This window comes from Oncorhynchus keta, chromosome 21 (genome assembly GCF_023373465.1).
Source record: "Oncorhynchus keta strain PuntledgeMale-10-30-2019 chromosome 21, Oket_V2, whole genome shotgun sequence".
Lineage (NCBI taxonomy): Eukaryota > Metazoa > Chordata > Actinopteri > Salmoniformes > Salmonidae > Oncorhynchus > Oncorhynchus keta.
The window spans coordinates 42,654,180-42,667,433 of NC_068441.1; the positions used below are offsets into that span (position 1 = coordinate 42,654,180).

At 42.3% G+C, this 13,254-nt stretch overlaps 1 protein-coding gene across 1 annotated transcript in view; it reads right to left on the bottom strand.

Moving 5' to 3' along the window:
* LOC118399710 (copine-9-like) overlaps positions 1–13,254 on the bottom strand; it is a 164,048-nt gene that overhangs the window by 109,170 nt on the left and 41,624 nt on the right. The gene's annotated exons all lie outside the window — the stretch shown is intronic.

The following is a 13,254-nucleotide window of genomic DNA, read 5'->3' on the forward strand; positions in this document are numbered from 1 at the left end:
GTGTGTGGTTTCATTCTTGCTTTGCGTGAGCCCATGGTTTCTCCTATAAGCTGTGGTGACAGTGTGATGGAGGAGGGAGATATTATGGAAGGTACTTTGGAGATGTTTGAGGTTTGTGGTCGCAATTGCCAATAAATGTCATATCCTATTTTGATTGAGAACAGTCTGACAGCATTGTACATTGTCAGTGTTTACATAGGTCAAGGGTCTTGAACTCGCAGATCTAGAGCCACATATGGCCCTTTAACCAAAAATTCCCAGATTTTCCAGAAATTACGGTTGAAAGATTGGAATTTTGCAACCTTAACACTGATGCAGCAGTTGTACAGTAGAATGTACAGTGGAGAAATATACGTGGTACACAACAGCCTGTGGCTGGTATAATATGCGATTTATAACAATTTATACATTTAGCCAGTGGTGACCCGTCACCATCATGCAGAGCCCCACCTGTTTAGCTAAAACATAACATTTTAGAAAATTGGCTTGTTTTGCACGTAATTTTGGCATTAATTCGTGTTACATTTCAGTTTGCAAGCAATGTAAAAAATAATATCCTTGAGTTATAAAGCCGCATACAAACATGGTCTCTTTCTTGGGTAAGGCAGCTCCAAAATGCAGGTGCTTCAGCTTAGCTGTGTTTTCTGTGATGGAGGGGCAGCCAGCGGAAATACAGAGCTTAGGCGTTGGTAATCTTCTCTAGTTGCTCTGTGCTTGGCTCAGTGTTCTGTCACTCATGGGGACACTACGTCACCTCAGAATCTACAAAGAGAGCTAGGCAGTTCAAGCCCCCTTGGGTGCTGCCATAGATTGACATTAGAAGTGCCCGTCCATGAAGGCATTGGCCACAGATAAAATGACGTCAAATCACGTTATATCTACCATAGCTTTGATTGGACTGATCACGTCAACATCATACTTCCAAAATCTTAGCTAGAAAGCTAGCTAGCTAGACAAGCAGTCATCATGAATAATGTCAACAATCTACTGGCAAATCATTTTCAATCCTCGTCAAATTAAGATAAATTATAGATAAAACATATCAGTGCTCATCGGCCATTGGACATTACATAAAAACTCGGAAATCGCAAATTCACTATTTTGCTTCTACTGCCTGTTATTTGGGGGAGAGGGAGTGTGGTCCAAGTCTGGGTTTAAGGATTTAAAACATCTGTCTGAAAAGGTCTCTTTTCCAAGCTTAAAAAGATAAACATTCACATGCAACACAATGGTTGAATATATGGCCATGCTGTCAATCCAGCATGACTTCTGCCGTGTTCAAAACAACTGGTAACTCGGAAATGGGAAATCTCAGACTTCCGACTTTAATGTGTTCAAGACAACTGGGAATTCAGAGAAAAACGAGCTCCGACTGGGAAAATCCGCTTTGAACACTCATCCAACCCGGGAAATTAGGGCTTCTTTCTAGACCTTCCACATTCCGACCTGAAGATCACTGACATCACGATTTAACCTCATTTTTTTCAGACTTCCCAGTTGTCTTGAAAGCACCATAAATCCAGAGAATGCCAGACTTTGATGAAAGTTTGATGACAAAGTTTGCCCATAAGGACTGCCGTGCCACCTTCCTGTTCAAGTGAACACAGCATAACAAAGTAACAAAGTCCAAAAATATGTCTTGCACGCTGCTGCATAAATAATATGCCAGGATATGTATACTATAGCTAAGAAAGTAATACTAAGTGTCTGTTGTGTTGTAAGCTGTTAGTAGCCCATGTGTCTCACCCTAAGAATTTGGTCCCTCTCCCCCTCAGAACTTAGCCTAAAGTGCAGAACAAATACATATTTTTTAGCTAGTTCATTAACGTCTTAATGGAAATTAAGGCTTGCCTCTTATCCTCTCATCGTTCCCTTAGGCCATAGTTTGTAGCCTACATATCAATTGTTATATTGCTTATCTATCTCATGAGCATCTTATTTATAATTGTAAGCAATGTTGGAATGATGCAATTCATTGTTTTTATTACTTTGTGTATTATAATTAGTGCATATGCTCTTCTCCACTATGAGGGGATACTACAGTATATAATGTTTCTGAGTCTGTAACCATGTTTGCCAGTGACAGTCTCTTCCCATTCAAATGTTGTTTTCAACAAAAAGTTCAATAATAAAACCATGTAATTCCAGTTGATGTTGGACGGTTCTGACTTACGTGGACAACTACAAATACTTAGGTGTCTGGTTAGACTGTAAACTCTCCTTCCAGACCCATATCAAACATCTCCAATCCAAAGTTAAATCTAGAATTGGCTTCCTATTTCGCAACAAAGCATCCTTCACTCATGCTGCCAAACATACCCTTGTAAAACTGACCATCCTACCAATCCTCGACTTTGGCGATGTCATTTACAAAATAGCCTCCAATACCCTACTCAACAAATTGGATGCAGTCTATCACAGTGCAATCCGTTTTGTCACCAAAGCCCCATATACTACCCACCATTGCGACCTGTACGCTCTCGTTGGCTGGCCCTCGCTTCATACTCGTCGCCAAACCCACTGGCTCCATGTCATCTACAAGACCCTGCTAGGTAAAGTCCCCCCTTATCTCAGCTCGCTGGTCACCATAGCATCTCCCACCTGTAGCACACGCTCCAGCAGGTATATCTCTCTAGTCACCCCCAAAACCAATTCTTTCTTTGGCCGCCTCTCCTTCCAGTTCTCTGCTGCCAATGACTGGAACGAACTACAAAAATCTCTGAAACTGGAAAGACTTATCTCCCTCACTAGCTTTAAGCACCAACTGTCAGAGCAGCTCACAGATTACTGCACCTGTACATAGCCCACCTATAATTTAGCCCAAACAACTACCTCTTTCCCAACTGTATTTAATTTATTTATTTTGCTCCTTTGCACCCCATTATTTTTATTTCTACTTTGCACATTCTTCCATTGCAAAACTACCATTCCAGTGTTTTACTTGCTATATTGTATTTACTTTGCCACCATGACCTTTTTTGCCTTTACCTCCCTTCTCACCTCATTTGCTCACATTGTATATAGACTTGTTTATACTGTATTATTGACTGTAGGTTTGTTTTACTCCATGTGTAACTCTGTGTCGTTGTATCTGTCAAACTGCTTTGCTTTATCTTGGCCAGGTCGCAATTGTAAATGAGAACTTGTTCTCAACTTGCCTACTTGGTTAAATAAAGGTGAAATAAAATATAAAATTAATTCATTAAAAATGTTGCAAGGGTTGTTGTGTTTGCGCAATACGCTGTCTGAGCTTCGTTATATTGTCTATAAAAGTGGATCCTCATGATTGTATTTTCCTTCCTTTTTAGACCACATAGGCCTAGTAAAATACTTCAAAATGGTAGACTAACAGTGTCTCACTCTCTCTCCATGTGATGACTTAAAGAAGAGTAAAGTTAAATTCAGCAATATGTTGAGTTGTCTGAATTTCTGTCATGTCCATTTTGAAAGTGCTGAATGAAGGCCTACCTTGTCACTGCTCATTTGACCACACAGCACGCGAGCATTGCTAAATAAATGTACACATACGTTATTCAATCACTGCATCCAAACTGCTCGAAAGCGTCTGCATAGCCAGGAGCTAAAATAGAACTTGGTTCTATTTGTGACACTTGATGCACTGCAAGTCCCACCTCTTTCATATCCTGATTGCTTTTTAGGAGCATATACCCATGTGGGTGATTGAAAGTGGTCACACTCCAGTCCAGTTGGTGGTGGTAATGCACCTTAAGATTGGATTTTATATGGAGGTTGGCAACCAAAGATGAAGACGAAGCCTGAAGGAGGAGATATTACTAGAAACTAACTCGGTTTACCCTTTTTTCTGTGGATTAATTGTCAGAGTAGGAGATCTTGTGCATTTCAGGTAAAATAACAACCCAATATTACATCCCAGGACAAATTAACTAGCATCAGCAAGCTAAATTGTCATGAATGTTTCATGCTTTTCGACCTGTCCCCAAATGAAGGTAGTTGGTTTTGATATTTCAACCTGGGTGTCCATTTATTTTTTATTTTATCTTGGCAAGTCAGTTAAGAACAAATTCTTATTTTCAATGACGGCCTAGTGGTTTAACTGCCTTGTTCAGGGGCTGGACAGCAGATTTTTACCTTGTCAGCTCAGGGATTCGATCTTGCAACCTTCCGGTGACTAGTTCAACGCTCTAACCACTAGGCTACCTGCTGCCCCATCCTGATCATGTCTGGTGTGGATGGACAAAATCAACCTGTGCGCGATGGCACACAAGGACATGTGTGCATGATATAAGAACAAACATTATGAATTTACATAACATGAAAGTAATCATGTTTGTGTATGGTTCAAAGGTCAAAACTCATGTCGGCATTCATTGTTACTGAAAGAGAATGTAGTTCATATTGAGTTGAAACCATATTTAGTGAAGCATGTCTGCCATGCCAGCTGTGGTTTTTAAAAAGGCAGTAAATAAGGCTGAATGAACTGTTTCTCTGCCAGACGAGGCTCCACTGATAGCCAGGTGTAGTGGTGGTAAGGATTCACACATGGTGCTGGAAGGAATGCTCTGCTGTCGGGAACAGCTTTATGTTGGCCCTAACAGTTTGTGGGCACCATTTGTCACCGTTATAGTGCAATTAATGTGTTGTTTAGTGTTGCTACCCCCCCACCTGAGAACCCAATTCAGATCCCTTCAACTTGAGAAGTGCATATGAGGTATGCGGTCAGCTGTAGGGCTGGCTCAGGGAAGAGGACGCCCCTGCCTTGCATAGTCCCGTGGGAAATCTTAATTGGGCATGGGACACAAGCTAAGGCTTGATCACCCTTTAGCTGGCCACCACTGATTCGAAGACACACTACTGAGGATGTGTCCCAAAATTGACATCTTAACCCAGTCTAAGAAATAAACCTCCCATGCCACTCTGTCAACATCACGGCAAATCTCATGTGAGTGCATACCATCTATTGGCACAATGGCCAGTTTTTAACATCTCGTCCCGTGTTTTATGATTCTGTGTTGTGTAGTAGCTTTGCTGGCATGCATTTTTTTAAAGTGTTCTTTGTACCACCAAGATTTACAAGCTAAAATCGCCAATGCATTTAGCCAGCCTATTTTTCCCTTCTCTCTCCAAATAATGACTCCCAAGTCTCCCAACAGATGTTTGGGACCACTGGCTATCCCGTTCTGAAACAACACAGCTGCTTTAAGAAGTGCAGCAGCAGGTATCTGGCATTGATGGAAACTTGAAAGATTCAACCCTTGGAGTGTTCAAACTATGATGACAGGTGTCAAAATACAATGTACTCAAAAGTGTCATCCATAAAAGACAGATCTACAGATTCATTCATTTCATATCTTGGGAGGAATGAAAGAACAGCATAGATGTATTAGATGACTCTTCCTGTCGCCCTGTTCTGTGCTTGTGTGTGTGTCGAGCGTAGTGGATGACTTGACAGGTGCTGAGGGATAGGTTGGTGGGATGAGCGTCGGGAGGTGTCGAGGGGGTTGGGGACGGAGGGTGGTGGTGAAGAGGAGGCAGATGAGGGATAGGTTGGTGGGATGAGCGTCGGGAGGTGTCGAGGGGGTTGGGGACGGAGGGTGGTGGTGAATAGGAGGCAGATGAGGGATAGGTTGGTGGGATGAGCGTCGGGAGGTGTCGAGGGGGTTGGGGACGGAGGGTGGTGGTGAAGAGGAGGCAGATGAGGGATAGGTTGGTGGGATGAGCGTCGGGAGGTGTCGAGGGGGTTGGGGACGGAGGGTGGTGGTGAATAGGAGGCAGATGAGGGATAGGTTGGTGGGATGCGCGTCGGGAGGTGTCGAGGGGGTTGGGGACGGAGGGTGGTGGTGAAGAGGAGGCAGATGAGGGATAGGTTGGTGGGATGAGCGTCGGGAGGTGTCGAGGGGGTTGGGGATGGAGGGTGGTGGTGGTGATGAAGAGGAGGCAGTCGGGAGGTGTCGAGGGGGTTGGGAACGGAGGGTGGTGGTGGTGATGAAGAGGAGGCAGTCGGGAGGTGTCGAGGGGTTGGGAACGGAGGGTGGTGGTGGTGATGAAGAGGAGGCAGTCGGGAGGTGTCGAGGGGGTTGGGAACGGAGGGTGGTGGTGGTGATGAAGAGGAGGCAGTCGGGAGGTGTCGAGGGGGTTGGGAACGGAGGGTGGTGGTGGTGATGAAGAGGAGGCAGTCGGGAGGTGTCGAGGTGGTTGGGAACGGAGGGTGGTGGTGGTGATGAAGAGGAGGCAGTCGGGAGGTGTCGAGGGGGTTGGGAACGGAGGGTGGTGGTGGTGGTGAAGAGGAGGCAGATGTGTCAGAGAGGGGGGCTCTTGACTTGCAGTTGCATCACTCGTTTGATCCCTCGTTGCTTATTAAGGCAGCCGATACTCATAAGGCCCTGCAGTGTGTGTGTGTGTGTGTGTGTGTGTGTGTGTGTGTGTGTGTGTGTGTGTGTGTGTGTGTGTGTGTGTGTGTGTGTGTGTGTGTGTGTGTGTGTGTTATAAAGTAACAACTGCCTGGGTCCTTTGGTTCGAGCTTAGAGAAGGGTTTCTATGTCTACATGCAGACAGACAGCAGAGATAACATGGAGTCAAATCAGCCTAAGGCAGGCCTGGGAAACTCCAGTCCTCGGGGGCCTGATTGGTGTCACACTTCTGCCCCAGCTAACACACCTGACTCCAGTAATCAACTAATCATGATCGTCAGTTAAAAAAATGCAATTAGTTTAAATCAGAAGTGTTTGCTAGGGATGGGGGAAATGTGTGACAGGACTGTAATTGCCCAGGCCTGGCCTGGCCTAAGGACTAGTAGTGTTCTTTAAGGCAGGGGTTCCCAAACTCCCGCCCTGTGCGCCACGTCCATTTCTATGGATACAAGCACTATTCATGACACACACTGTTCATACCCCTCTGGTTGGCGGAGACAACATTTTGCAGGTTGTAATTCTACACATTTTGTCATGGGGTGCAGAGAAAATGTTGCTGTTTTAATGCTCATTTAATTGCAATTATATACATTTTCCCATGTCTGTGTAGTCATGTGATATTTGAGTAACTCAAACTTCCTGTGTGTCAAACTCAACGCTAGGCTAAAAACCTAGCTAAAAATAATTAGCTGGTTAGTTGATCTGGAAATTTCATACAAGTTTTAAATGACTTAAGGTCTGCAATGACTGACATGACAAAAGGAAAACTGATGCTGTACTACTCAATTTCAAAATTGCACCTTCTGTATTCTACTAAGACAACTTTCAAGAGTAAGTTGAAAGCCAGACTAAGTTCTTTTTAAAAATTAAAATAAAATAAAAGTTATAAAACAGAGAAAGTTAGGGGGAAAGAAAAGCTCATCCAGACAGCGAATTACTCAAGGATCCAACATGTATTCCGAAATAAGACATGTGGCCGCCGAATGTCACACCGCCCGCCGTGAGTCGGGAATCGAGAGCCATCATTGTTATTCTGTAAGAACTCGGTAGAAAGTAGGTTAGCATCGTTAGCGTCACTGTGACTTCCCACAGAGTGTGGCTCTGCATGCAGTCAGGTGCTCTGGAGTCAGCCCTAATGAATCCTCTTTAGCTTTAGCTCAAAGAGAGACGAGAGAGAGACGAGAGGAGGAAAGGCTGCCTGCCTCACGCACACACACAAAAACACACTTCAATGAGGAATAAGTAGCTTTGTCGTTCTGGTCCAAAAACTTGTTCATCCGTTTTTATTGTTTTGTACCGTTTCATTATTTGAGAACTGAATCCGTTATAAAACGTACAGTGCCTTGCGAAAGTATTCGGCCCCTTGAACTTTGCGACCTTTTGCCACATTTCAGGCTTCAAACATAAAGATATAAAACTGTATTTTTTTGTGAAGAATCAACAACAAGTGGGACACAATCATGAAGTGGAACGACATTTATTGGATATTTCAAACTTTAACAAATCAAAAACTGAAAAATTGGGCGTGCAAAATTATTCAGCCCCTTTACTTTCAGTGCAGCAAACTCTCTCCAGAAGTTCAGTGAGGATCTCTGAATGATCCAATGTTGACCTAAATGACTAATGATGATAAATACAATCCACCTGTGTGTAATCAAGTCTCCGTATAAATGGACCTGCACTGTGATAGTCTCAGAGGTCCGTTAAAAGCGCAGAGAGCATCATGAAGAACAAGGAACACACCAGGCAGGTCCGAGATACTGTTGTGAAGAAGTTTAAAGCCGGATTTGGATACAAAAAGATTTCCCAAGCTTTAAACAACCCAAGGAGCACTGTGCAAGCGATAATATTGAAATGGAAGGAGTATCAGACCACTGCAAATCGACCAAGACCTGGCCGTCCCTCTAAACTTTCAGCTCATACAAGGAGAAGACTGATCAGAGATGCAGCCAAGAGGCCCATGATCACTCTGGATGAACTGCAGAGATCTACAACTGAGGTGGGAGACTCTGTCCATAGGACAACAATCAGTCGTATATTGCACAAATCTGGCCTTTATGGAAGAGTGGCAAGAAGAAAGCAATTTCTTGAAGATATCCATAAAAAGTGTTGTTTAAAGTTTGCCACAAGCCACCTGGGAGACACACCAAACATGAAGAAGGTGCTCTGGTCAGATGAAACCAAAATTGAACTTTTTGGCAACAATGCAAAACGTAATGTTTGGCGTAAAAGCAACACAGCTCATCACCCTGAACACACCATCCCCACTGTCAAACATGGTGGTGGCAGCATCATGGTTTGGGCCTGCTTTTCTTCAGCAGGGACAGGGAAGATGGTTAAAATTGATGGGAAGATGGATGGAGCCAAATACAGGACCATTCTGGAAGAAAACCTGATGGAGTCTGCAAAAGACCTGAGACTGGGACGGAGATTTGTCTTCCAACAAGACAATGATCCAAAAGATAAAGCAAAATCTACAATGGATTGGTTCAAAAATAAACATATCCAGGTGTTAGAATGGCCAAGTCAAAGTCCAGACCTGAATCCAATCGAGAATCTGTGGAAAGAACTGAAAACTGCTGTTCACAAATGCTCTCCATCCAACCTCACTGAGCTCGAGCTGTTTTGCAAGGAGGAAAAAATGTCAGTCTCTCGATGTGCAAAACTGATAGAGACATACCCCAAGCGACTTACAGCTGTAATCGCAGCAAAAGGTGGCGCTACAAAGTATTAACTTAAGGGGGCTGAATAATTTTGCACGCCCAATTTCAGTTTTTTATTTGTTAATAAAAAAGTTTGAAATATCCCATAAATGTCATTCCACTTCATGATTGTGTCCCACTTGTTGTTGATTCTTCACAAAAAAATACAGTTTTATATCTTTATGTTTGAAGCCTGAAATGTGGCAAAAGGTCGCAAAGTTCAAGGGGGCCGAATACTTTCGCAAGGCACTGTATGCATGACTATGTCACTTCGTCTGCCAAATGGCATATTATTATTATATCATTGAAGAAAACTTTGTTTTGTCTTGGTTTCGCACTTGCTTTGGATTCGAGTCAACTTGGCTCTGCAGAGCTGCTGGTGAAACTAATACTAATTATCTTGTTTCATATTGTTAGACAAACAAAATCTCTGCTACTAACCGAACTGCATCAAAACAAGCTCCGAGCCAAGTTCCATAATTCTACACATCCTCTCAATGCCTATCTATACTACCGTACCAGGGTTGTGTTCATTTGGCATTAAACAGAAGAAAACAGACTAAAACAAGGAAGGACTAACCTAGACTTGTCCAATAAGATATGCTCATTTTAGCTTTGTGTTGCATAATGCTAAGCAATTAGTGCTTTTTGGAGGTAGGTTTGACTTGTTTAGAGTTTATTTATTTAAATCCCAAAGTCATGTCCAACCGTTATACTAATTTTGGGCTCCCGAGTGGCGCAGTGGTCTAAAGAACTGTTTCTCAGTGCTACAGACCCTGGTTCAATTCCAGGCTGTATCACAACCGGCCGTGATTGAGAGTCCCTTAGGGCGATGCACAATTGGCCCAGCTTTGGCCGGGGTAGGCCGTCATTGTAAATAAGAGTGTGTTCTTATAGCACCTTTTTGAATGGGAGAGTGGCATCACGCTGCTTTAAGACAAGCGTGGGGGAATTGTCTAGATAAATCAATCAATGTCAGGTTGTGTTCACTGACTCTCCTTTTGGATATTTGGTAACAATTAGGCTGGGGAAAATGTTAGCTAAGACGAGGTGCGTGCTAATGATCACCTTTATTCATATATTAGCTGATCAGAACATTTGCCTGAACATTTGCCACAATGCCTGTCCTACTCCTGACCAGAATCCTGTGGATTGTCGAATAATCAATCAATGTGATTTTGTTTCACTGAATCTGTCTGTATATTTAGTTAATTGACCTCTGGCTGGACAAGAGGAAGTTGTAGCTAATTTATTAGTTTGCTCATCTATCACTGATCAGAAATATAAATCAAGTGGATTATTTATATATTGACTCACAAAGTAGCCTTATATAGAGCCGAGGCTATTTTCCTATCGTCCCAATCTCTCTGAATCCAAAAATTCGAACTCCTCACATGAAAATTCGTAACTTTATTCGTTATTCGGTTGCATTATCAAAAGATGTCCGCCTATGCATGTCAAAATACCGCTATAACATGTCCCCCGCTTCGATTGAGAGCTTCGGTAGAGAATGTGTGATAAATAAACCGCATGAGAGTATATGTTTTTTTTTAACAGTTGGTCCCTGTTAAGATGACTTGATATTTAATAACATTTCTCTCTTCATGTCTCCGTTACTCATGAGCTGATCTGTTATCTGTATAATAATCAATTCGATTTAGCCAAATAGGATATATTCTGCCATTTTTTGGAGTTTATCTAGCAAGGTTAGCTACTTTGGTAATTTGCCTTTTGTTTGACTGCCATTACAAAGTTTTTATGATTCGCAACGCTATAGACTACTCGGGTGCGCTCTGCCCGTCCTGTGTGTCGACATAACCTAGGTTACTGCTGAAATTAGCTGAATTAATTGAGTTACATGATAACACTCAATTTATGAACGGCCAGTTTCGCATTTCACAAGAACGTCATTTGTGATCAAAGTTACTCTATCATTTCTAAATATAAAATTAACTTGCTATGAAATCTTTACATAGTGGCGCAACCAAGCCGGTAGTGTGGCGCGGCTACAATCTTATTTTGGTAGATCCCTGGCATAGTGGCAGTAGTTTTGCGGTATTTCTCGGGACTCTCGGGATAAATATGAATTATTCGCAGTACTGAAACTTTTTGGGGGAAAATATTAATCCCTAGTAGTGACTGCTTACTTTAATTAAATATTTCAGTTGTGTATATTACATTTGTTTTATTTTATGGTTTTATTATTTATTTCTAGAGAAACTGCGCAGCAATGTGCGCATTGAGCTCACAGAAACGTTTTTTTTTTTTTAAACGCCATTTCGGTTAATCCTCAGTACTACTGTTGCAAAACTTTTTTATTTTATTCGCCTGCTCATGAGCACGACCCAGGGTGGTGAACCCCATATTTCGTACTGATGAGAGAGCCTGCCAAACAGCATCCGTAGCGGTGGGCAAAGAATGCGTCTTTTACACAGTGATTAAACTGCACCGCAGCACCGCCTGAGGGAGGTCGGCCAGCAGACTGGGAAATGGAAGCATATGGGCAAGTCCAGGCTCGGCTCCAACCTGGCAACGAAAGCAGAAACGAGCTGCTCTTCTCTTCATCCAGATTTATTATAAAAGAGTGCCGGAAAATAGACTGAGAGCAAAACTGAGGAGCTCCTCATGGCAGAGCGAGACTTTCATGGGAAATGAAAGGGGGGAAACTCATTGAGAAGTTCACAGAGATGTAACTTTTTTGCTGGCCGTTTATTATATAAAGTGAAGAGAAAATATGGTTCTGAAGAGTAAATACCAAACTTTTATCGTTCAGGCAGTGATGGCTGGAGACTTAAAAAGTTGAGGAGGATAATGGATATATATTTTTGGAGAAAAAAAAGCTAATGGGTTGACCATTTTTCATGTTCTAAGTCACCCTTTCCAAAACATTCGGAACACCAGCACAACTCGTTTAATTTGCCTATGGCACAACATTGGAAGTACTTGAATCCATGCACGACATACAGAATAGCCTACAATGTTGAGAGTCTGAAACTAAGCGCAGACCAGTTTATGCTGCATTCATTGAAAAAAAGGGAATAAACTGATAAATTCACAGGGTAACTTTAAGACAGGACCAGATTTACCAAAGTGTAAAGGGAAAAAAGTTCTGAAAAGTAAATACCAAACGTTTATCACTTTTATCTTTCAAAAGACGTGGAGGGAGCATTAAATGATTGTCAGGAAAGATTGGTATGAAACATCCTGGCTTAGTTTGTAAGTAAGGGAGTTTATCCCAAAAAGATTGCTGTATTCTTTATTTGATACATCGCACAGCAATCTAGCATTTTCTTAAACTATCACTGTAAAGGTATCCTGTTCCTGAAGAATCAGCACATCCATTCAGCTGACTGGTGTAATTTAAAAAAATGTATTTTACCTTTATTTAACTAGGCAAGTCAGTTAAGAACAAATTCTTATTTTCAATGATGGCCAAGGAACAGTGGGTTAACTGCCTTGTTCAGGGGCAGAACAACAGATTTTTACCTAGTCAGCTCAGGGATTCCATCTTGCAACCTTTCGGTCCAACGCTCTAAGCACTGGGCTACCTGCCGCCACATTGGCTCCTCACTAAAGCAACTATAGGCCAATGTTCCCCCAGTTTTTGGTGAAAAAAAAACATTTATAGCTATTTAGCATACGCCTTTATGCAAAGTGACTTACTCATATTACAGACAGTGTGTGTGTCTGTGGTTGTAGGTATTTCTCTCCCCAAGATACGGATTAAGGCTTGCTGGGCAGTGTCTACCTGTGTGGTTTCCTGTGGAAGGTAACCGCTGAGCACCTTTGATATCGCAACACAGAACTTAAACCAAGTTCCAAGTTGTATTGTCATGTGCACAAGTACAGTGAAATTCCTTTCCCAACAATGCAGTAATCAATAATAGTGGTACTAAACAATTAAGTAAAATAGAACCAAAACACACAATAAATAATAACAAGAAGACCATGAGAAAGTAAGCAAGCTATATACAGGGTCAGTGCCAATACTATTTCCAATATGCAGGGGTACTGGAGTGGTAGGGTTAGCTATGTAGAAGGGTAAGGTGACTAGGCAACAGTGGTGGAAAAAGTACCCAATTGTCATACCTGAGTAAAAGTAAAGATGCCTTAATAGAAAATGACTCAAGTAAAAATGAAAGTCACCCAGTAAAATACTACTT